The sequence below is a fragment of the Camelus dromedarius genome, chromosome 11 (genome assembly GCF_036321535.1).
Source record: "Camelus dromedarius isolate mCamDro1 chromosome 11, mCamDro1.pat, whole genome shotgun sequence".
In the NCBI taxonomy this organism is placed as follows: domain Eukaryota; kingdom Metazoa; phylum Chordata; class Mammalia; order Artiodactyla; family Camelidae; genus Camelus; species Camelus dromedarius.
Genome location: NC_087446.1, coordinates 66,653,646 through 66,679,675, shown reverse-complemented (window position 1 = coordinate 66,679,675; position 26,030 = coordinate 66,653,646). Strand labels below are relative to the sequence as shown.

The 26,030-nt window shown below is 43.4% G+C and overlaps 1 long non-coding RNA gene across 1 annotated transcript; it reads left to right on the top strand.

Moving 5' to 3' along the window:
• Positions 1-913: 913 nt before the first annotated feature.
• On the top strand, positions 914-25,745 carry LOC135322489 (uncharacterized). The gene is made up of 2 exons (XR_010383063.1): positions 914-976; positions 25,501-25,745. It is a non-coding gene; the product is annotated as an uncharacterized LOC135322489 (long non-coding RNA).
• Positions 25,746-26,030: the final 285 nt, after the last annotated feature.

The window sequence follows — 26,030 nt, the reverse complement described above, 5'->3', positions numbered from 1 at the left end:
TTATTCTGCAGCTTAGGAGTTCAAATAAATTGGATAGAAATCCAGATATTTTGATCCCACTGTGGTTCTTTTCTTTATATTCTGCTTAAAGGGGTGTGGAAAGCAGTTCCTTTGTTCATTTCTTTATTCAGCAGTTTTGAGCACTGTCTTTGCATTAGGGTTTGGCTAGGTGCTTGGAACAGAAAACAAGAAATGACCCTGCTCTGCAGGGGCAGGAAGCCTAGACCAAAAGCTGGGTAATGTGATCCGACCTACAGTAGCCATGTGCAGGCACTGAGGACAAACTGTACCCCCGTCTTTGCTTGGGCTTCCCTTGCCTTCTGGCTGATACACACCAGCTCACCACAATCCAGAGGGGCCCACAGCCCACAGCAGAGTAAGTATATCGATCTCCTCTCCCCTCTCGGCAGGGGCTGCAACATGAGCACCCCTGACTACGTGCAGTGCGCTGAGAACGACCAGATTCTCCCCGTGGTGGTCCAAGCCATTGGGATCATCTCAGAGGAGAATTTCTTTTGCATCTATAAGCGAATCACCTTGGTGAGCCAGATCAGCCCCTGTGGCTCCCATTGGGCACTCTGTATCCACTACAGGCACCACTATGCACCCGAGAATGGGTGGGGAATCTTCCAGACCCACAGCAAGGTAGTGGGCCTTGTCACCATTGCCGACTGCCTCTCGGCCAAGGCCTTCGAGAAGCTCCACGTGCAGAGGAGCTGTATGGCACATCATTAATGACTCTCAGTTCTTTGTGCTGCATAGGTAGGTAGCCGAGCAGAAGCGCACCGACGTGGCCTTCAATCTACGAGGACTGCAGGCTGGTGGAGAAGAGGATCGAGGACTTCACTGTCTCTCTCTTCATCATGCTCAAGTCCAAGTGGCTGGATAGGGCCCCCAACAAGTCTGGAGATAAGATCCCCCTCCTCTGCACCTTGTTTGAGAAGGAGGACTTCATGGGATTGGACACAGACAGCAGGTAAGTCTACCTGGAGGCCCGGCCACCCTCGATGTGTGCCAGATTGCTTCCCTATATCCAGGAAGGGATCATCAAGGAAGAGGGCTGTCTTGTAGCCAAGAGTGGATGGAGGTGCAGCCCGCTGGTTTACAGACATTTAAAAGTGAATCCGCCTTTGTTTCAGAGAGATCCTTTTAGGGATATTGTGGACACTTACTCCAGCTTTTCAGCCAGGACCCCTGGTGGGACCCCTGGAGTTGCTGTCCAATAGAGTAGCCACAGCCTCTGATGCTAGGAGAGCTGGGGAGGAGGCTGGTCTGAGCTGACATGTGCTGTAGGTCAAATGAACATCAGATGCTGAGACATCTAATAAAAGGAATGTAATCTACCTTGTTCCTTTCTATATTGATTACATGTCAAATTGATAGTATTATACGTACAGTAGAATAAGTAAGATCTGTTCTTAAAATCACTTTCTAGTATTTGTTTTTTGTTTGTTTCTTTGTTTACTTTTTAAATGTGGCAACTGGGAAACTTTCTTTACATGGATCTCATTTCATTTCTGTTGGGCAGCCTGTCCTGCGACAGTCTCATCCCTTTGCTTAGATAAGAGATTCTGAATCCCGAGATGCAGAACGAGGCTCTGGTTGAGCTGGGGGTGGACCCGGTGTCTCCTGACTCCTAGGCCCAGTACCTGCACGGCTCAGGTCCTCTCTTCATGCCCGACAGCCACCATGCCAGGTTAGGTCATCAGAAACACCGCCAGGGATTTACGAATGAACTCCTTACACAGGAAAAGGCGTGTCACAGAGTATGGGACAGAGCAGGGAAAGGTTCATCCTCACTTTGTCCCTGTGATTAGGTCAAAGGCCTCACTTTGCCTCGAAATTGCAGATGAGCTCTTATGGGCTGCCTACCCACCACCCCCACTTTCTGCTCTGTTTCCCCATGTGTCCATTGTGCCGTCCCTCGGGCAGAAGAGGTTGAGATGCCTTTGCCGAGAGGTGGTCCCCCTTTGCTGGGGAAAGTGAGGGAAGTTGTGTACCCCCGGCCTACGGCCTCGGGCCTTGAGTCTGGAGAGCACTTATGGTGGCCTCACAGGTGACGGTCGGAGAACCTAGCACGTGCAGCCGGGTCCTCTGTGGAGGCGGTGATCTGTGATTCTTGAACTTGCCCAAGATCAGATCCTACTTTCTGGTTGTTGGTCAATTGGAGGAGAAGGTGCCAGAGAATTGAAAAAAAGAATGTCCAGACCAGCCCTGTGAGTGAGAGGCAGAGGGGACATGAGTCCCACCTGCGTGTGGATGCTTGGCGAACTCTGCATGAATTTTCAGTTCCTCCCCGGATATTCCTCTATGGCTTAAGGAAGGGGCAAGTCATGTCGTGGCAATGATCTATACTTGTCCTCACACGGCCCTGCGATCTACATGTCCGCACTCACCTTCTGCTCCTTGGAGATGAGGTGGCAGGTTTAGGAGCCTGGGCATTGCTGAAGGCACAGCTGCCAGCACCGGGCTTCTCCCAGACTGGATCCGTTCACCTCACCTGTCACTTCCTGCTGAGCCCCCAGGCATTAGTCCAGGTAGGTGTATCAGTGCAACGTAAGAAGGGACCAACTTCTCCCCCTGGACAGACTGTTGGGTGAGCAGTGGAAGCCTGGAGCCATGCCCCAGCCCCATGGCCAGTGCTTCCTCTTTTGTCATAGGAGGCACTGGTGACATTTTTGCTCAGCAACTGCTTTGTTCTGAGTCTGTAGACCCACCAGAGAATGCCAGCTTGTTTTTGCCTTTTCAAGTCTTTCCTTGGGATTTCGCATAGTAGTTGGATGTGTGCTTAGCCCATAGTGTTTGACACTGTCACCATTGTTTACCCAGAACCTCATGTACCAGGCATGGTTCTCAGCATCAAAATACAGCAGCGCATTAAAACCTCCCTCCTGGTGGGTCTGTCTGTTGTGGTACAAAAAGCACCCAGCCAGCATCAGAACGTCAGTGAGATAACGCGGCCTGTGAGCTCGGGTGAAGCAAGTTCTTCTCCAGTCACTTTTACTCCATTGTTCCTTTTACTATTCTACAGTCATTAATTTATAAAACAACACTTTAGTGCAGGAGCAGAGCCTAATCCTCTCCTGCTACTCTTGGTGGGAGTGAGTAAAACTGTCCAGCCTGAAATGTGACCACAATTTGTAGCTCAAAAGCTGTCTAAACGCATGTAGGTGGAGTTTTGGTTTGGGGCTCTGACCACGTTGGTGTCCCCTGGCAGCGCTGCTCCACACAGGCCCCTGCCTTCCCGGGAGCAGGAGGTGAGGATGGGTCTCACTGTCCCTGCGTCCCTGGCCTCACACACTCACGTAAATTCTTGTACAGGCTGTCAAATTCATTTTTGTTCTTGTGTGTTTCTAATTTTCGCTTGTTCCTCTTTTCCTTTTACTTTATTCCTTTTTCTCTTGTACTGCCCTTTGAGTATGTTGTTGCATCTGAAAAGGTGGGCTGTGCACACCCTGCATTGGAAATAGCTGGATCACCCTCCATGCTGTCTCCATCGCTTTAAAAACCAAAAACATAACAGCTGCCTTGATCCATGTATTATCCTAGACATCTTTTAATTTTCTAATTTTTTGGAATATTTGCTTTGTTAACACATCACCCACTGGTGTTTGATACCTGTTAAAATCCTTGCTTTGAGGAACCTGTTTGGTCCTCCTCATATTTGGTGACGAATGCGCACTTATTAAATTTGTTCGTTTGTTTTGAAGAAGTGAGATGGGAATTGATTTAGGCGGCTGCTGAAGGATTCTTTTCATGGAGTATTTAAACTTCTAAATTCAAAGTCTGCTAGCATCTTGCTCGATATCTGCTTTTACAAAAAAGTGCTCAGCACGCGGTTCCTGGCTGTCGCTGTGTGACGTGCGTGATAGCCCTTCTTGGCCGGTGGTCACTGGTGAGGAAGTGGCATGCTCGGGGGTGAGCAGCTGCAGGGTACGCTGTTGGAGGAAGCAGTCACTTTTTTTTTTTGCATTCAAATTCCCCTATGTCATTTACTTTACTTTGCCTTCATAAAGGGGCAGTATCGGGTCCAAAATCCATGCCACTCTTTTGTTCCCTGTACGAGGCTGGTTTTTCTGAGTATCAGGACAACATGGCCTTCTCCGAAGAGGCTGGCTTACCTGGATCTGGTGGACACAGTGACCTCTAAAGGGGACCGTATGTTCCACTCTGCTTCATCCAGTGGGCATTCAGAACTGGGTCTGTGGTTTGCCTCAGCAGCCGTGGAGGCCTCCCTGCACTGGCCTTTACTTTTAACCCACGTTGGCAGTAAATGGCTGATTCAGTGTCTCTTGCAGCTGACGTCCACCACTGACGGCCATGTCGTTACTTTTCGGTAGTGAGACCCCAATACCCTAGTCAGCCTTGAAGGAAGATGCTTTGGCCGACCAAACCTTGCATTCTCACCCCTACCATGGTTCATCTCACCCAGGGGAAGGGTTTGGCTACCACCATAATGCTGACTTTGAGGCTTTGTTTCTCCTTTCATGCTCTGGTCCAAATGTCGACACTGCGTTTTTCACTGACTTTGTCTTGCTTGAGACAGGCCAGAATTTATGAAAGAGTCCACCACATTCTGGGTGGGGAACAGAACAGAAATAAATGTCGCAAATAGAAGGAGTCTAGGCTGTCCGGGTTGGCAAATGCAGGCTGGGATCTGTGATGGCTGGGCTGTGCCCTGGACACAGGCCTTTCCCGTGGCTCCTGAGAGCCCAGGGGTCGGAGTGAGAACAGCCTTGCCTGGGTTCCTCCATTCTCTTCTGCTCACTGGCAGGTGTGTCTGCTAATTAGGAGCTCCCCCAGATCTCGGGTCCTTCAAAGCTCAGACCATGGATGAACCTTGAGTCCCTTCTCCTGGGCCTCCTGTGTGAGAATCCAGTGCCTTCTGAGGTGACCAGCGGCAGGAGATGCCTCCTCCTCCAGGGAGCACCATTCGGAGGACTGTGACTCACTGCACCATGCTGTGAGCTTATGGGGTGACGGCCATGGTCCCTGCAGAACCAGACTTGAGATGGGCTTAGCAATGGAAATAATAGGACTGATTCCAGGGCAGGGCTGGTGGGAGGGAACAGGGGATATTGAATGTGACCTCAAACACCTAGGTGGGTGATGGTTCTGTTAGTTAAATGGGGAGCCTGGGAGGTACCTGCCAGGAATTGAATTCCAGAGTAATTGGTGGACATGAGGCATTTTTAAGATGCCATTTGTCATCCAAGTTAGGACTTCAAAGAGGCACTCGGCTCTATGAGCCTGGGGCTCAGGTGAAGGTGCCGGACTAGAGACACACGTTGGGATTTGTCCTTCTTAGCTGGAGTTCACAGCCTTACATGTGGGTTAGCTCTTCTCAAGAGGTGCAGACTGAGGCTGAGGGAGGGCAGGGCTGTGCCTCGGTTGGAGGAAAGCCCAGATAATGCAGCTTTGGTGTGTCAGTCAGTGGCATTTGGGATTTTCAGAGCAATGCCATTTATCCTTAAAGGGCCGGGTGGTGGGCAGGGCCAGCCAGGATGAAATATAAAGGGAGGGTCGCGGCCACGTGTGCGTCTTGGGAAGATGCAGAGGCTTCAGGGTCCGGGAGGGGAGACTCCTCAGAAGCTGCAGTTGGATTGGGGAGTGGGGAGAATGTAGTCACACTTACCTGTGACGGTGGGAAAGAGTCCTAGGGAGTCCCGACCCTACCGGACTCTCTTTCCCATGAACAGAAGGCAATTAGACAGAGGGTCTGAGATGAAAAGGGATGGGTGCTGTGAGGGGAGACAACCTGGAGAATGGTGCTTGGACAGTTCTGGAATAGTCTTCCTGCAAAATAGAGTTAAAAAAACACAGACTCTAAAGAATATTGACAGTAACTGAGGAGGAGGCAGTTTTTCTGGCCTCCTAAGGGTAAGTCATGTATACGGGGATACACAGAAGTATCGGGCAGTCTCTTGCGGGGGCTTGATCCTTACCAGAGGCAACAGTGCAAGTTTAAAGGGGGAGAAGGGCAGCGGAGGTAAACTAGCCAGGCCTTGTGTTAGGTACCAGTTGGCCGCCCTAATTGCGTGTTCCATTCACATCCATCCCTCCCATGTGGGCGGTGGCAGCCCCCTTTTGCGGATTGGCAAGACTTCTCAGAGGGGTTAAGGTATCGGTCCATTTAGCGGCTAGTAAATGCTGTAGCAGGATTCAAGCTGGGCCTTGTCAGACTTAAAGGGCATGTTTTATCTACTAATTCCGGTACCTCCCTGTTGTACCTGGAATGAAGTGGGTCAGTTTTGGAGCCTTTCAGAAAAAGTGCGATTTAAGTGCCTCAGGACTGTTTCACAAAGCTCAGTGTTCTTTGATTGTTCGGAAACAAAGCAGTGCTTTACGCCCCACAGATGTAAGGTCTTACTCCTTTGACGATGACGTGGTTGCAAATGACATACAGGTGCAAAACCAGACTTAGCAGCTTCTGAAGGGAAACTCTCCAGTTCTTCCTTGATCCGCTGTCTTCTGCGGGATGTAACTCTGCTGCAGCGTAAGCCTGAGTTTTCCGTATGGATTGAGGGTTTGATAACCAATGTTAACATAAAACGATCAGATGGAGAAAATCGACGTTGGCAATTTATTTTTGGGTATCATTAGACAAGATGCACTATCGGTTAATGGCCCATATAACGTATGAAATTGAGTACAGAACATTGCATTTCTTACTTTCTACTTAGAACTGTGTTCCATTGTAAGGTTGTCTGCTTTGAAAATTCAGCTCAGCCACTAGGGCGCCTGTCAGTGTGTTGGTGTGATTGCATTTACACAGTGCATGTAATCTGGGCTCCCTCAACCCCAAACACTCCAGTGCAGAATCATGGACTGTAGCAATCACTTAGTTATACAAATACTTCTGAAACTATGATTCCAAAAAAAAAAAAAAAAAAAAAGGAGAGAGAGATTGCCTTTATCATAGTTCCTTTGGAATTAAACTGCAAACTGTTGTTGAGCAGTTCTGGCTTGCTTTATATATGAATATATACATTTCTTTGCATGTAACTTGGTTTTTGGACTAGAACACCAAGCTCTTGTTTTCCATGAGCCACAAAAATCGTAGCCAAATGACACACGTATGAAATATTTTATTCTTTTTTTCTGAGAAAGGATACTTAAATTTTGAACTTAGTCTCTGATTTTGGTTTTAGCTCTTCCCTACCCTCTTGTCATCTCACTCCTATTTCCCACGTGGCCTCCAAGATGTCATGGTCTCAAAGGAGTGGGTGGACAAACACCATTTGGTCGCCATGCACTGCTGCTCTAGATGAAGCCCAGCCAAGAACTAAAGGACATTATCAGAGAGGACTTCCTGGAAGAAATGGGCTCTACATACAGTTCTGAGGACAGAGTAAGAGTCAGCCAGGAGAAGGAGTCAAGAAGGTGGCTCAGGTGGCAGGTGAAGCCCGGGCAGAGACATGGAGGCTTGTGGGGTGGGGACCCGGGGAAAGTGCCCTCTGTGGTCCAGGGTGAATGGTGCCCTTACTGGGGAGGACACTGGAGAGGACCTGGGAGGAGGGCTTTTGAGGAGCTTGGGTTTTACTAAAACTGACCCAGGAGGCAGTGAAGGGTGTCAGCAGGAAGTGACTCTCAGGAAAGGTACTTCTGGTTTTGCTTCTGATATTCTACAGAAAGAAGGGCAGGGATGGGCGAGAGCAGGTAAGTCTCTCCCTTTGAGACCCATCCCGTCATTCATTTATTCATAACATGCGCAGTTCTGAGTGTCTAGGGGAGAGTGAGCCCACATTAATAAGCAAAATTTATTAGCTTCTTGGGAGCTTAGAAGTGTCAGAAGTTGACTTAGCCTAGAATGTTCTAGGAACAGAGGAACAAAGTGCCGAGGTTGGAGGGAGGGAAGGCTTCCTTGAGAAATAGTCAAGATGAGCCTGGAGGCAAGTGGGAAGTAGGAGCAATTCAGGGGTCCCCTGAGGTCACTGGGGACCATGGTGCTGAGGTGAGGCTTGGCGAGCAGGGTCAGGGTCAGGGTCAGGGGTGGGGCTAGAACTCTACCAGGGAGCCTCTGAAGTGTTTGAAGTGGGGGTTGATGTAATCAAATTTGTGCTTTGGGAAGGCTGCCCTGGCTATGTGTGTGTGTGTGTGTGTGTGTGTAGCTGGGAAGAGGGGGAGGGTGCCACCAACTGGTGGGGCATTAGAAGACCATTCTCAGGCTGGGAGGCGACCAGTGGGAGAGGGACGTCGGGGTTGCTTGGGGAAGTCAGGGGCAGTATGGATGCCGGATTTCCTTTTGGGGAGGGCTTGTTAGCGGGGCCGCCCTAGCGGCACCTTGTGGCTGGAAGAAAACAGATGGAGGTCGCCAGGTGGACTTTCCACTTCTCTCCTTCCCTGCCTTGCCTGATGATCTTAGCTCAGCCAACATTTGGAAAAGAAGAGGTAAGTTCTAGGGTAGCCCAGTACTTTGTTCCGCTCGTTCGAGTGAGATCTGATAGGACATAAGTTTGTGTTCAGATCTGCATGTTCACTTAGCTAGAAACGTCCCGTCTTTTGGATTTCCATAGGGGTTTTTATTCTTGATAAAGATTGCTTTCTTGGTGAGAGGAAATTTAATACAGCTGTTGTTTTTCTCAAAAAGAAATCATATCTTTTAAGAAATTTAGCATTCAAAAGAATCAGAATATTTAAAAATGATAAAGTAAGGTTTTGGTGTAGTTTCTTTGGTTTCTGAGTTAATGTGGAGTTAGAGCCTTTGCATTACTTAATAGCACATCCTTGTCAGTATTTAAAGAGCAGTTAGTGAGCGCCACAGGCCCCACCTCTCAAAGAATCGTTAAAGTTTGCTCTGAAATAGTGAAGTCATACAGTTCTTGTTTGCAGAAGCCAAACAGTTGGTTTATAATATGCAGCATAGCTCCCTTTATAAAATAAACATAGGATCAACATTAAGAAAGTGGAAGATAATTGATTTTTTTTAAAGCTGAAACAAAAACTTTCTTGTTCTAATGTTGCAACTGGAAATTTTGAAAAGAAAAATCCTTCTGTAATATCATCTACTTGGAATACATATATACCTTTCACGTTTGAAAAGTAACTGCGCAGTGGTTTTTGAAGTCAGGAGAATTCCACATCAGATACTGGCAGTGATGGTTGCTGGTTTTCAATGGAAGAGCCCAAATTTGCCTTCTTAGCTTTTTTTCTTTTTTTTTTTTTTTTTTGTAGTGAGCGGGTTGAGTAGTTCTTTGCCAGCATGATTTTGGGGCAATTTGGGGGCAGATGTCATGCACCAGCAGTGAGATATTTCCATGCATTTTACTTTCTTGACATCAACAGGGTACATGTTGGGTTTATACCTGCAGGCTGGGATGCTGAAGTACTCCCTGATCCATCACCGTTATGTCCTGGAGCTGCTCCGGTCAGTGAATGATTTTCTGTGGCTTGGATGTAAGGTGGTCTGATGCAGATGATCAGATGTGTAGTTAAAGTGCTATTACTTGAAATAAGATAAACCAAGAAACATGGCTCTAAAAATACAGGATGAGGGATGAGAATTACCTGAGCTGCTTGCAGTAGAGAGTCTTCTCAGATGACACCCTCACCGTGATTCCTGCCAATATCAGCCCCAGACATGCACGGTAATCCTGCCGAAGCAAGCATTCACTTTGCTCAGAAACGCAGTGAATTTCCTTGTGCCTCCATTGGTTGGCTTTTTTTTTAAGGTACATCTTGCCCTTTGTTTAAATGCCATCCCTGTTATTCACATATTTCACTCATTGTTCTGGACCTCGTCCATACATAGCTGCTGAATGGATGAAAAGAATGTAGTATCTCCATGTAGTGGAATATTATTCAGACGTAAGAGTGACAAAAAAAGAAAAAATAAAAATAAAAGGGCAGATGAAAAAGGGCTCCTGTTCTGGGAAGTCCACCCTGTCTGCTCAACCCGACCTTTTATCTTTGAAACCCAATCCATTATATTCCACTATACTCTTTTTGACAGTAGTTACCACCTTCTAATAAACTTTAACATTTTCAAAAAAAAAAAAAGAGGGAGATGCTGATACCACTTCAACATCTACGAGCCTTGATAACAGCATGTTAAGTGAAAGGAACCAGACACAAACGGCACATATTGTTGATTTCAGTGATCTGAAATGCCCAGAAAAGGCACATGCAGAGGCAGAGAGCAGGTGATGGTTGAAAGGGGCTGGGTGGAGGGGTGTTAGGGAGTGACTGCTAGTGACAGGGGTGCTCTTCTCGGGTGATAAAGTGTTCTGGAGATAGATGGTGATGAGGGCTGCACAACCGTGAGTGTGCAGAAGACTGCTGAGCGCTGTCTCTGGGAGTGCCTGTTGTTGGGGCGGCTTTATTTTGACCTCATCCTACAATGTGAAGAGTCATCTTCTGCTGTGGCCTTTCTACTCCTGTGAGTGGTGAGGGTCAGACACTTTGCAGAGTCATGTTTCTTTTTTCACCCTTGCTAAGTGTAGGCAAAAAAGGTTTAAGCCTGAGAAAGTGCTCCATCTGCAGAAATGTCTTTTAGTTTTGCATGGTGTAAAAATCTTGAGAGCATTTAAACGTTGAGGACAGTCTGTGGGGGGAAAGAGCACGTGAAGCCTGGGTGAGAACTGGAAGAGCCGTGCTTCACTTCCAGACACGGGTGGGGACTTCACCCCCGTTCAGGCAGTGAAGGGCCCAGACCCGTGAGCGGAGTTGACACTCGTGAATATTTACGTGTATCCGCTGCTTCATCTTGGATATTAATTTCAAGTTGAGTCAGTTTGTGGCGGCAGCCTCATCCTACATCAGGAATTTATAGTATCTGCTCTTTGAGGTGAAGACCAGACAGACTTGATTATTTAACAGTCTCTCTTGAATTGATATCTCAGATTCCTTTGTCAAAAGCAAAACAGCAGAAATACAGACGTCCTTTAATGCCGATGTGACCTGGAACGGGTTTAGTCTCAGTGCCTCGGTAGCCTTGTCTGCGGGTGGAGAACATGATAACAATGCTTCCCTCAGAGGGGCTGGGGAGGGGGGAGTGAGAAGCACAAATGTAGGACTTACACGTGATGCTCATGAATGACCGAATTTAGTGCTCTCAGCCTGGTGAGGCCTCAGGGGCAGAGATGTCAGAACAGAGCAGTCCTAGCCGGAACTCGATCCGTGTTGGCAGCTGTTACGATCACTATCACCACTGTGGGTTATCAGGTAGTTTTAAGACTTGGTAATATGAATTCTTGAATAATGTTAAAAGACTAGACATCTGAGACCCAGTTTACATAGTTCTCAAGAATTCCTCTGAGAAATGGATGTTTTTTTCCCCATCTTAAATCTGAGTTGAGTCTCTAAAAAAATTCTGTATTCCTCCATCATTTTGCTTTAATTCTCCATTTCTTAAAAAATTTTTTTAAATGGAGTTACTGGGGACTGAACTGAGGGCCTCGTGCATGCTAAGCACATACTCTCCCAAATGAGGTATAATCTCCTCCCTTTTTTTTTAAACATTAGTTTCTTAATATTCAGTGGTTAGAGGCCTCTAATTCTTTTTCTGGAGACTTGTCCATGAACCTGTAAATCTATAATTAATGGACAAAACTTGTTTTATTAAAAAAATCAATAGAATATTCTGCAATCCATCCAAAAGGTAATGCTCATTGACATAAAATGTTTCTCCTTTATGGTGATTTCTCCTTTTTGGTCTAGCTTAATTTATTAACAGCCATCCTCATCATCATAATGACCAAACTCTCTGTGATTGGACACTTACCTAAGGCTAAAATGCTTTCCTCATGTTTTACTTCATAGCAGGTGTTTGAGGGTAGGTATCAGTGTCTCCTTTTTTGCAGCTGAGTGATTGAGAGATGGGCCAGCTTGTCCCAAATCACACGCAGCTGGTGGTGTCTAGCTCGGTGCTGGAATCCAGGCTGCACAGGATGCAATCTCAATTGCTCCTCTAATCAGCCTCCCATTGAGTGGTTTCCCGAACTCCTCTGAGACCATAAATGACCGATTTTAGCGATCTCAGCCTGATGAGGTCTTCAAAGGAGAGACACCAGTGAGAATGTGAGACAGACTGGCATAAATTAAAATTGTACATTTTCACAAATGTTTTATTCTCAGGTAATGACTTAAAAAGGTAATTATTTTTTATTTTAGTGCTTTGTAAGCACTAAAAACAAAACATTTAAAATAATTATTGTGCAAAAGGGTAGTGGGCTTTGAAAATCCAACCGATGCTAATGATGTTACAGTTTTTCTCTAGGGGAGCTTATTGACTGAAAAATTTACACAGACTGAATTGTTTTTATGTAGCCTTAGTATGGAAGAAAAGATTGTCAGTGAGTATTGTAAGTAAAATCCTTACTCTTTTCTTTCCTGATGATGAATATGTTAGTTGTTTTCATGGCTGAAATACATTTCGTTATTTGTGAAATTTGAGTAATATCGTTTACCTTGTCTGACTGTGAGAGTTAGACTCCTTGTATACAAAGCACCGTAGAGGTGCTTAATAAAAATGTGCTGTCACAATGACTGATACTTTAGAAGTATCAACTCTGAATACTAAAAAGTGTAGCTTATTTCCGATGCATATTCAGTATGTATATATATGATATATATGAATATGGCTTAAAATAACGAGGATTCAGTTTTTTTTTTTCCTTAGTGCAGTATGAAGTTTTAATGAAATCTGTATCATTCTTTTGAGACAGGGAATACTTAAATTGCCTTAAGCAGACGACCTAGAAGATTATTTACACAGAATGTGTAGTGTTAAAGCTCAAAATTAATGTTGCCGTGTAAACATCCACTCAGACTTTTAAATTCGTGGGATTCTGACCAGAAACATTAAGTTTAGAAAAATCCGCATTGATCACTTTCAGGGAATAAGCTTCTCTCATTTGTGATTAAAGAAACTTTTGATATTTTTTCTGCACTCTTAACAGGTTTTAAAATATCAACATTTTGATTAGACATGTCACATTTTTAATAGAGAGAATAAAGCTCAGGCTGTTTTAATATGTAAATAAATGTTTTTTTATTTCAACAAACTTGTATGATTTCCTGGCCCTTTGAGAAGTATTTTGCAAGATACTTTGATTACCTGCTGTTGGAAAATTACAGACGTGACTTTTATGAATATAGGCCTAGTACAGATCTGTTGGTTTTTGCTACAGTGCAAGACATGAGGCCTAGGAGAGCTTTGCTGCGGATTGCCAGGAGGACATATCCAAGGTCTCAGTCTCCCCTCCTGTAAAATGAAGTGGCTGGACTGGATTCTTTCCTCTTCTAAGATGAGTTTCCATGAGCCTCTGTCTTTTGTTTATATTCAGGAGTATTAGCAATATCAGATTAAATACTGACTACCCCTCCCTTCCCCCAAAGCAAAGTGCAGTATGTGGTACACAAGCTTTTAGTTACCTGATTCTCTTTTCTGATCTTACAGGCAATTTTTGTGTTGCATGTTTCCCGGGAACCTGGAAGGTATTTTTAGCCGTAGGTGGCGCTGTTGCACCTTCTTAGAGTCTTAATTTTCCTGTTTATAAAAGAAGGTTTAAAAAACATGATTTTATTTTGATTTCTTCACTTAATGCTTCAGAATAGCACAATGTCCATTGTGTCTGTCTACCTGGAAAAATTATTCTGCTTATATCTTAGTTTTATTCTGTCATCTCGCTGTGAACTTTTCAGACTTGCTGTGCAAACAATGGCAAAATCGGACTTTTCTTCCAGTGTTAGAAATCAGTGGGCCGGGATTTTATAAAAGAGCAAGAAGCGGCCTCTGGAGCAACTTAAAGCTAAAAAGTGTGTTGAGTTCCCTGAGAATTGACCCCGCCGATGTGTGTTAATTGGTGGGAGATGACTTGGTACATATACAAAGGGGTGTAGTTTTTTGAATTGGATTTGTGTGTACATGCTGCCACTGAACCACGTGAGCCTGAGTCAGTTCGTTCTGAGTTTTTCCCTCGTCTGTGAGATGGGGACGCTCATATCTGCTTTGTAGAATTGTGTGAATTAGAAGTTATGTGAAGTGTTTACCACAGTGGGTATGTCAGGAGGGCTCATAAACTTTAGCTGCTGTTTTGTGTGAAGCATTCATTTGATGGCCTTGGCAATTACTAAGAAACAGGAAAATAAGAAAAGCTGGTTTTATGACAAAAGATATTTGAGGAGGTTCCATAGTTCCTATACCCATAATTTAGCATCAGCAGAGTCAGAACTGTTACACAGTCGCCCTGAAACAATGTTAAGCCTCAGAATTTTTTGTTACTTCATATATGTTGGGGCTTAAGGGGATCCAATACTTATACACATGTTGTCTCCAGCAGCCACCTGAGAGATGACACAAAAGAGTAGGCAGGCGTTAAATGTCTTCTTTGTTACTGATGAAGCCACGTTCTCCATGAACTTCAGGGCTGTGGGTAAATGAGTGTCGTGATACTGTGTCCCAGAAGTAGAGACTTACCCTGTCCCAGGTATCTCTGGGCCACAGCGAGCCTTCCCTTGAGAGGATCTGCCCCATCATGCACAGGGATGTCCTGCCATGGAGTGGAGCATCCCAGGTGCTTCCCAAGGGTGGCCAACCCTGGAGGGAAAGGAAGGGTTTCACATGCCCTGCTTGTCTCCCTGGAATCACACCTCACTCTGTTAGTGTGAGGAGGGCTAGCTGTGTGCAAGGGGTAAGGGGTGTGAAGGGAGATGCACTCTACATGGCCCAGAGGAGTGGGGAGGAGGCATCACCTCCCTCAGTTTAAAGACGTGGTGGGATGGAACAGAAAGGTGCACCCCAAGATTTTATAAAAGGAGAAATAAGGGTTTTCTTTGGGACTTAGACTAGCCAGGAATCACAGAAGATGATTAGAAGGGAGACTTGTAAACCACTGTAATATTAAGTTGACATTTGTTGAGCACCAAAAGTGCTACATTCTTTTCTGAGCGTTTAACAGAAATGTATCCTTCAATCTTCTCAACAAGCGAGTAAGAAAAGTTTGATTTTTATCCCAGCTTTACAGTGTGGAAATTGAGGCACACAGAGGGTAAGTTGGCCAAGGTCACAGAGCTAGTAAGTGGTAGAGCTGGTATTTAAACCCTGGCTGTCTGGTTTTGAGGCTCACAGAGACTGGCTTTGGGTGTTTAGATGTATCTGCATCCCTGGATTTCTGTACATCTGTGCATCAGTTAGCCCAGAAAGGACAGAGAAAGGAGAGTCACACAGTTGCTCACAGTCGTGTCTCGGCCACTCTCCACGAAGAGTGCACCGTGATTAGCGTTGTTTTCCAGGCAGTAGATCTGTTGGTATAACAGAAATTCAGTCCATTGAATTAATCTAGAAATCCTTACTGCTCTGCTTCTGTCCACGCTTGCCATGTGACTGCCTGCCCGTGATTGGGCCATGGAGGAGAACATGTACTCATGGTTGAACTCTGATATTGCAGTCTGGTTCATATTTTCACGTCTTCTGTTACATTAATAAGTTAAATTTCTGGTTTTCTTGCATCAGTGTCTCATGAGTTTGGTTAATGTGAAACCAGTCCATGGGAGCCCAGGGGTAAAGACAGTATAATTTCTTAGCACGTTGTGGCACTTCTAGCAGTGCACACCTGACTGGAGGATGTTCGCGTTCCTCAATGATTTCTCCCAACTGCAGGGTCCTCTCCCATCCCTGGATGTGACGCTGGGAGCTCTCTGAGTAGGCCAGTCAGCGGCCATGTCCACCAATCAGAAAATGATGAAGTACCTGGAAGTGGGTTTAATAGAAGAAAAGGGCTTCCAGGTAGTCCGAAGGGCTGTTCGAGTAATTTAGTGAAAAGCTGTCCACTGTCTGTGGTTGAGCTGCTTCTTTGCTGTTGAAAAGTCTGGATTAGATGAAGGGATTTTAAAAAGCAGAAAGGAATGATTTCAGGTGGTATATCCACACCGGGGAGAATTGATGGATGACCGCCTGTGTGAGGCATAGACAGAGTCTTACAAGCTTAATAAAACAGCTTTAAAAGCTCTGCCATCTGAGTGCACTTCATAAGGGGTCCAGATCATCACTGGTCTTGCTGAGAGGGCAAGTAACTGATGATGGCAGAAAGGACACGGAGGCATCTAAAAGGTCTCAGTCACGTTCCCTTTTTAAAGAATGTGGCACAGTGTAATATATTTGAGCTGGTATTCCACTGAAAAATTTTTAGTGTTTTCTGGGACTCCCCAGTTCCCCAAGGTTCCATGCAGCTGGGTGTCCCCTCAGTGCAGCTCTGTCAGCTCTTGCCCTGGGCTGACGTGGTGTCACGGGGAGCAGGACGGTCAGCGTCCCCGGCTCCTCCGAGCTTCGTCTCTTCATCCTCAGTGCCGGGTTTCTCATCTGTGTCTACTTAGTAGGGTTGCTGAGAATCACACGTGATGGTTGTCAAGGGTGATTTGTGGTTGTATCTGTGATTGGCATAAAGTCAATATTTGATAGAAACACTTGTTTTTTTTATTCCAATTGTGGCTCCTAGATTGAAGTGGTTTTTATTTGAATTTTTTTATAACTTTACTCATTTTTAAATAAGCACTTATTTTTATTTATTTTTTTGGAGGTACTGGTGACTGAAGCCAGGATATTTTGCATGCTAAGCAGGTGGCCTACAACTGAGTAACACCCACCCTCCTTGTCTGCACTTAAAAATAAAAATTGCAATACACAAAAGAACTCTTAACACCATCATGGGACATAGTCTCTGTATAGGCATTTGAACATGTATACTATATCAAGAAGAATAAATGTTATTGGGGCAAACCTTTCTGAATCTGTTAATGTGCTTAAAAACGATCATAGCTAGTGATAAACAAGAGACTTGGATCCAGTACTTCTTAGGGTCTGTTTTGCCATCATGGGAAATTACATTCTACAGAGAAGGCTAATTGGGTCTCTTTGATAATTGGATGGTTTAGCAGATGATCAAGGCTTTCAAAAGCTGACAGTTTTGTATTTTAAACTAACTACAAATTTATCTTCTAGAAGTTGGAAGTCCTAAGCTTGTGAAGTGCCCAGTAATCCAGGGGGAATATGTCTGTGTCTCTGTGAACGATTGTGTGTGTTATTTCAGGAATGTAGAAAGAAGTTCCATATAGACTTCTGATATATTACTCCTCTAGTTTAAGCTGTAGGCATGTATTTACACAAATAAATTGATATTCTTTTGTCATTTGGCATATTGGTGGGAATAAGTTGTTCTCATACTTGTTTCAGAAGGGTTGGGGAGCATGAGCTTAGAAAACGGGAGGAGAAAGAGGCAGGGAGGCACTTCACACACTGCAGGATGTGAGAAACAGTAGCTTTTGTTTTCTTTTTTATTCTAAAGCAAACTGGCACTGAATCGTAACATACTATTACTCAGAATTTCTTTTCTAATCAGATACAAGTGCCTCAGATTTTTCAAGGCAACATGAATGATGAAATGTGTTTTAGCATTTATCTTTAAAAGTAGCTTTATTTTTCAAGGAAAAGGGTACAGTTTGTTGTTTCTTCCAGCGGTACATGAAGTTCTCATTGATCCAGGTACATGATCTATGTGCTTAGTTTCTTTGGGTTTTTTGTTTTTTTTTAAGTGCTTGTTTCATTGTGGTGTGAATGAATGTTTAAAATTTCTGGATTTTAATCTTTACAACATGCTGATTTATCAGAACTGTTAAAAAACTGATTGTTCTTTGGTCCTTGTGTGGTGGGGCACCCTATTGATTACTGTTGTCTGATAAAGAGAAAAATTCTTCCTCTAGCCTGCAGATCATTAAGTGAATGGTTTTCAGTGTGCCTTTAAATTTCCTTGAATGCATTGAACATGATTGTCCAGTGAATTTTGAATTGACTCATAATAATGACTTTGTTTGTTTCTGTGGCTTTTGCTCCTCTCCACAAGAGTTTGAATTCTCTGTTGCATTTTGTATACGTGTTCTTAACAGTGGAAGAAATTTTGAATATTTTACAGAGGTGGGTTTTCCTAACCCCTCTGAATGCCTTCTGTAATTGATACAACAAAAATCTGTTATTGCACTGCTTCATTATTTCATACACTAGTTTTTGGCTTAATCAGAAACAATGACAGAGTGATAATAAAAATAGGAAAACCTTCCTTCCTTTGAAGAATAGAAATCAGGTGGTCAGGCCCACCCATGCTTTACTCTCATGTCATTGTGTATCATGATTTGGAGATGGAGTTACTTCAGGTTTATAGATTTTTGTTTAAACATTTGTGTTGAATTCTTTCTCCAGGCTGATGTATCCTGTTGGGTATGTTGAAAGTGTAGAAGGGAAACAAATGCTTTTTTTTTTTTTGGTTTCCGGAGGCCTGAGTTGCTGATGATAAAGTGTTGAGGGTGAGCTGAGGAAAAAATTGACACTCCCTATACTCCCAGCTGAAACTGATGAACAATGAAATCAATTAAGTGTATCGGTATTTGACCAATAGAATTCAGCGAGACCAAACTGGCTAGTTATGCCCAAAGAAAGTACTGAATTCACCTGCAGAATTAGTTGCTTTTCCAAGAAGAAGCAGCTTAGAGCAATCAGAAAAATCAGTCCTATGATGAGATATAAAATGAATATAATACCTTTTATTTCTGAAACTTTTCTACGTTAAGTTGTGTAGAGCTAAAATTAAGTTTCAAGCACCAGGAGTTAAGAGTGTGGGTGGTTCTGTAGGATCGTTATTCAGGGATCTGCCTAGACCCTGCTAGAGAGGCTGAAGCTGGCAGGAAAAGGCCCAGAGCCAGGATTTGTCACCCAAGTGTGTCCTCCATAATGGTTCCATGTGGGAGCCCATGATTGGATTAACAAATTGAAACAGACCCCAGCCGCCTGACAACTTTAAGGAGAAAAAAAAAAGCTTAGTAACTGCTTTGCAAGCAAGCGCCTGTGCATCCTCACTCCTGTCATCTTGCCTTAAAATGCAGAGACAATGTTTTGCTTGCATAGTTGAGATTTTAGATAGCACTCTGCTCATTGCAAACCAAGGACCCAGGCCCTCAGCTATAAACGCTGGGCTTGTGTGCAGTTAGATAGTCTATTATCCCCAAAACAAGGACTTAGCTGTTCTGGTGGTCTGCTTTGTAATTCACATATCAAAGAATGTATCTTATTCCCCTCAACCCATGACTTCCCTAAAGATACAGTAAGACTTTGTACTCATGGTGGATTCTACAATCTCTTTCTCATCCCTTCTTTCCCCAAGTTCCTGCTTAGTATCACACAACTGTTAATGACTTTTTCCTTTGATTATACACAATAAATATGGGATCATTTGATAGGCTCGTGGAGTTGGCTCCCTACTCCCTATCGATTTCTGGGTTTTTTCCACAGAGTCTTGAGTAATCATTTACTGTAGCTAAGACTTCTGCAAGCAAGAAACCACAGTTCCAGGTGAGAAGGATGCAGATTTATCTCTCCTACCCGAGGGAGAGAGAGTAGAGAATTGAGATCTGCTCCTTCATGGTCCCTTCCTGCCCCAGGGCAACTCCAGTTCACCTGCAGCCTTCTGGCCTCTGCTCACAGGGCCTCTATCCCAGGACTGACTGCAGCCTTTTCTTCCCTGGTCAACATTTCCTGTGCCTTTTAGAAGTTGGTCTCTTCTCTGCAATACAACCCTGGCAGATGTGATGGTGGTCAGTGTGCTGGTGGGCAGTCACTTGGGGACTGCCAGGAACCATGCTGATTCTCCTGAGTCTCTCATTCGGGGTTACAGAACTGTCGAGCACCAGAGAAAGCCCATTCACGTGAGGCCAGCACAGCATTGCGTCACTTTCATTTTATTTTTGAATTTTCAGTGGAGAAATTATTTGTAGCTAACTGTTCCAGAATTTCGGCCACCTGCTTTCCTCACCACCATTTCCTTGTTGGCTCTGGTGCTTGTTTTAAGAACCAGGTTTCTTCTCTGGTCATTTTTAGCAGCTGGGCTTGCCGAATCCTTGATCTTCATTTGAAGCAGAATGCTTCTTCGTGATGTCAGACTGATTTTCCTATTTCTGAATATTTCGTGTACACTCAGCAAGTGTTTCAAATGAAATGCTCTTGTCCAATTTCAGTTTACCCACATTTGAAGATCTCCTGCTTTCATGCTGAGGGCAGTTTCTTCTTCCTGTGATAAAAGTTAGCAATTTGCATCTACTATTTGAAAGTACTGGCCCTAGGTGCTTTTGTCCTTAACAGTTTTAATACAATTCACCCATTAAAATGTACAGCGGTTTTTACTCTATGCCATAATTGTACATTGCAGTCAATCTTAGAATATTTTCATCCCACTACAGGAAGCCCCGTACGCACAAGCAGTCATTCCCATCTTCCCCATCCTCCCCCAGCCCCAGGCAGCCATTGTTCTCTCTCTGTGGACTTGCCTGTGTTGGACATTTCATGTAAAACGAGTCATTTCATGTAAAAGGAACCGTCTATTATGACTGACTTCTTTCACACTGAGTAATCTTTTAAATGTTTGTCCATGTTGTTGCCTGGGTCAGTACTCTATGCTTTGCTATTGCTGAATAATATTCCACTGCATGGCTGGGCCCCACTGTTTACCCATTCATTAGGTGATAGTCATTTGTGTTGTTTCTGCTTTTCGGCTGTGATGAGTAATGGCGCCGTGAATATTCCTGTAGGAGTTTTTATGTGGACATTGGTTTTCAGTTCTCTTACGTGTGTGCCCAGAGAGCAGAAAGGCTGGGTCATTCATAAACCAAATGTTCAAATCTCTGAGGACCTGCCAGGCTGTTTTCCAAAGTGGCCACACAGCGTTACATCCTCACCAGCAAGGGCTGCGAGTTCCGCTTCCTCTGTGTCCTCATTAGAGCTTGTTACACTTTTTTTATTATACCCTATTGTAGTGAGTGTGAAGCCGTTTCTCCTAGTGGTTTTGACTTGATTTCCATTACAGCTAATAATATTGAACATCGTTTGATTGTGCTTATTGGCCATTTGTATATTTTCTTTGAAAAATACATTTCCAGATCCTTTATTCACTTTTTAATTGAGTTCCCTTTTTATTGTTGAGTTATAGGAGTTTTTTTTTTTAATTTGAAGATAAAAATTCCTAATCAGATAAATGATTTGAAAAAATTTTCTCCTGTTGCTTTTTCACTTTCTGGATGGTGTCCTTTGAAGAAAAGATTTACATTTTGATGAATTCAAATTTATCATTGTTTCCTTTGTTCCTTGTGTTTTGGGGTAATATTTATAATCTGAGGTATTTTATTTAAACATTTATATATAAAATAACTTAATTCTTAGGACCGTTCTAGGAGACGGGTTCTGTTGTTGTCCCCAGTCTATGGATAGGAGACTGAGATGCAGAAAATTTCACTGACATATCAGTGTCAAAGCTACCAAGTGCTGAGGGAGTTCAGACACTCATGTTTGTCCCAAGCATCTGTGCTCTTCACCACCATGCTCCACTACTTCCTGGAATCGTTATGGAAAAAGTCTTTCCTTTTTTGATTTCTTGTTAGTTTGTTTTCTCATTGGGGACCTCAACTCCTCATTTTCCTTGCAGAGATCAGTGTAGGTTTATTTTAGGTCTCATGTAGGCAGAAGCATTGCTATCAGTTTACTTCTTTATTACTCACTTTCCAGTGATGATTGTTGCTAGTTGAACTAATCAAGTCATGCTTAACTCTTTCCTGTTCATGACACTAAAAAGAGAGTCATTACTTACAGAATGCTCAAAGAAGAAAGTACTTGAGTGATTTTATTTTTCTAACAAATCAAACCAATCAAATAAAAACCCCTGTGTTGGAATAGATTATAAGCCCTCCAGAATAGGGTCACTGTCATCCTTGTGTTTCATTTGTTTAGTCACAGTGTCTGGATAGTGCCTTGTTGTCCAGCAGTTTTGTTAGGATATGGTGCTCGTGAATCATTGTAAGGACAGAATTTTGACAACAGACTGTGTTGTTCATTTCAAGAGGGAAAAGATCATATAGAAATACTGCTCAGATCTATTTTAAAATTAAGCTTGGAATTTTGAGAAGAGTTCAAGAAAGCATATAAAGATCTTTTTCACTAATTTTAGATCTATCTTAGACACATTATGTTTACATAGCAGAGTAACTTATCAACAAGATTTGACAAGAGTAGTGTATTATTGATTATTTGTTTTAGTTGAAAAATTGTACCTGGGATAAAGTAATTAGTGCCTATAAATGAACAAATATGTTTGTATTTCTATGCAACATGGGAGCAGACTTCATATGTTTCTATATAATATATATGACTGTGTGTTTTAATCTGTCTGTCAGTGTTTTTATAGTTTTTCAGCAATGTTGTAGCCTTAGAATTCTTCTAAGAAAATCACCCCCTATTCTAGTGCAGTTTGTACTGTGTATCCTGTCTTATGCATGGGATTCCACTCTTCCCTCAGTGAGGAATTTCCTCTCCTACTGAGGTAGTAGCAGAGTTAAAGGAACTGTGATTTCTAGGACTTTGCTCTCCATGTGTTTGCAGTTGGCTGTCAATCACGATTTTCCCTTTCTTGAGTTTTCATTCTTCAATTAGAATTTTTGAAAATAACTATTAATATGTTGCATCAGTCTCCCTAGAAACTTGATGTGTTTGTACTTTTCAGTTTTCAATTTATGAAAAATATAAATGCACTCTTGTTTTAAGTAGTCCTTTTTCACTAGATATTTGTTTACCTCTTTATAGTTAAAATATTACTATCCCAATGAATGAATCTGTGTGCATGTTTTAAAAGATACCTTACTTTTTATTTTTCTTATTGTAACAGTTATATTCATTGTAGAGAATTTAGAAAATAAGGATAAAAAGAATAATAACTTAAAAATGGCCTCTAGCCTCACCTAGAGATACAGTTGTAAGGTTTGAAATTGAGAATTACAAGTCCTCTCACGTTGTTCTTTTTCAAGCACATTTTGGTTACTGAGACCCTCGAATTCCCATATGAATTGTAGCAGCAGCTAGTCAGTTTCTGCAGTGGAACCCGCTGGGATTGTGATCAAAACCACGTTGCATGTATGGATCGCTCTGGGGAGCATTGCCATTCCAAGAGCGCTGTCTTCTGATCCAGGAATGTTCGTGCTGTGTCTGTCCAGGTATTTAGGTCTTCTTTAATTTTTTTCAAAAATGCTTTGAGTTTACAGAGAATTATTTTACTTTTTTTTCTTTGCCTTTATACTGAGGACAAGTGTGCCAGTTCCGGGATCAGAAGTGTATTTGAACCCCGCCACTTGCTGCCACCATGGACGCTGCACTCTTGCTTTGCCCTGTGTAAAATCTTGCACAAAATAGGACCTCAGTAACTCTCTTTTGAATGAATGATAATATGATTGTTGAATGATGCTTGAGAGTCCTTGTAATGATGTATTTTTCCCAGCCTTTCCCCTATTCATAATGAGGCCCTTTCCCTTCCTTTCCTCCAGCCTGGTTTTCAGCCTGCCTGTGGCATTGATTTTCCCTGTCTGTAGACTCTTCTTTTCACTGGTTCACGATAATCTTACATGTGCCTTTTGGAAACTTGCTAAATGACAAGAAAGAGCAAATCCATTGCATGCTAGTATTTTTAGAGTGTGTTATTCTTTTATCGATTGAAATTAAATCAGGCTTACCCCCTGAGCCCTCCCATGAGCTTTTTCTGCCTTCCTACAGGTGATACTGCTCTGGTTGCTGCATGTCCCTGCCCCCAGCCTTGGTTTTGGAGTTGAGTAAGTCACCATCAGTGGAGTACTCTCTTTAAAATTTGAAGACAACATTTGCTCCTTCTCCCTTGTTGGGGACTTGGATGAGATGAGGTACCAGATAAAGAATGGAGCCCCACCTCATTCTGACCCCTGCTCTTTCCGTTCCTTTCTCCAGGGGAAAAGAGTACAATTCAACAGTATAAAGATTGATTGTGAGCTAATGAGATAGACAAGACAACCGAACATTTATTAAATATACTTTCATGCCAGAAAAAAATGTATTATACACACAAAAAGCACACAGAGCACGTTAGTACCGTGCTTACAAATGTGGGTCCGAGTTCGAGTCCTGCTCTGGAGTGACCAGTCCTGTGAGATGGAGAAATGTTAGGTCAGCTTAGCCTCTCTCGGACTTGTTTCCTGTCCTGCAAAGACGGACTCGCTAGGCGTCCCACCCCCATAGAGGTGCTGTGGGGTGTAAATGACGTGCATGGGCAGACCAAGCACAGCTTCTCGTTCCTCGTAAGTGCAGGATAGAATGGATTTGCGGAGACGGCGTTATGGCCGCAACGTGTAGACTCTCAGTGCTCCAAAGGGAAGACTTGTGGTTTGGAGATGGGATTCTCACTTCGGTAAATACCCAATGATTGTGTTATTGGGCTCTTCTGATTTGAATCTATTCTTTGGAAAGTACATATTGTAGATATATTTTTTCAAGCATGCGTGCTTTTTTTCTTTTATTATTTACAGTTCTACTCTCTCATCTCTTGGTGTGACTTTTCATGGAATCCAGGAAACAGCCCTAAGCCACCTGCCTCTTCACACTTCTCCGTGGTGGTTTTCTTCCCTGACTAGAAGAGGGTTTTGCATAGGAAATTTTCTTTGTTCCCCTTTTCTTGCAGTCTCTCTCTCTGTCTGCCCATCTCTCACCTGTCCATCTGTCCATTTATCTACCCACTCATTCTTCTGACATGTTCCAAGAAGCACTTCAGGCAGCTTACAGAAGAACAGATACCAAATAAACAGGTGAGAAAATGGGGCCAAGTTCAGACAGTGAGGCTAGGAAGCGAGCTTGTGTGATGTTTGCAGGCGTGAGACACACGCCTCTGCCCTGTGACTTATCAGATCGACAACAAGAGTGTGCCTGAGGCTCCCAGCAGACACAGGGAAATACGGTTTGTGGGAGATGCTCACTGGCTGTGAAATAAATAAGTGGATGTGAAGAAGCCCAGCCTTTCCAGCTACTAAGGCTTAGGAGGATATTTTGAGTGTCTTCCAAAATCAGAGTATTTCATCTTTTATATTGTCAGAGTTCTACATATTGTTGGTTACATTCTATACCTGGAAATTTCTCCAAAACTCCTTCCTACATGAGTCCCATGGCTCAGGAATGGGGTGGTCCTGCTCATTGACGGTGTTTGGACAGAAACAGAAAATGACAGCCTCCAAGGAGCCTGGGATTTGTCAGTTAAGTTTTGTCAGTGCTGTAGATTTCAGAGAATTTTTTCACAGTTTCTCTACATCTGAGGCGGCAGTGTGCTCTCTTAGCAGCATCAGGAGCTCAGGGCCACGGGATGGTGAGTGCTGACTGCACTGCCGTCAAGGCATCTAAGGTAGTCACTGCAGGCGTGGTGCTTTTACATACGGCATTTCATGTTCTTTAATAGAATGTTTCAACAGGGAGTTAATTGAGTTAATTAACATTTAATTAATATGATAATTTTTTGAAAAGACAGTTATAAGCAGAATATAAGCTGTGAAGATTTTAAGAACGGTTTCATTACTGAAATTTCAGTAGGGAAGATTCAGTTTACCTTATTTATGCCTCTCTTTTAAAGTAACAAAGAAACAAGACAGAAAAAGCAGAGGATGATTTCTGTTCTTCCTCTCGGCTTGCAGGTGCCCTCACCTCCAGTGACATCCATCCAGACACCAGCACTGACACTGGCCGTGCTCAGAACTGCCTCAGCCCTGAAGACACAACTGACAAATAGAAGGGGGCCACGCCCTGTTACAGCAGGTGCTCTCACTTAGTGGGTCCTTATGTAACTGTGCGGTGTTAATCAGGATCGCCCGTTCTACATTACATGACTCTGCTGCGGTGTCTCCTAGTTACTTGTTTCTGTATGTACTCGTGTATTTTCTCCAATGTGTGGTACTACACATCTTAAAATGCTTTTTTCAGATGAAAAATAATGTGTATTTAATATAATAAGTCTGAAAAAAGGGGCAAAAGAGGCTATCCTTATCCCACTACTCAGAGATAATAATTAACACTTTAACATCTATTTTCTGTTCTTTTCATCAGTGTGTATCAACTCTCTCATAAAAACCAGTGAGCACTCTGTGCCTGTTTACTGTGTGGAGACCTCCATTTTCCATTTGGCTTTTTATATGTTTTTCTACAATATTCTAATTTCCCTGGCATG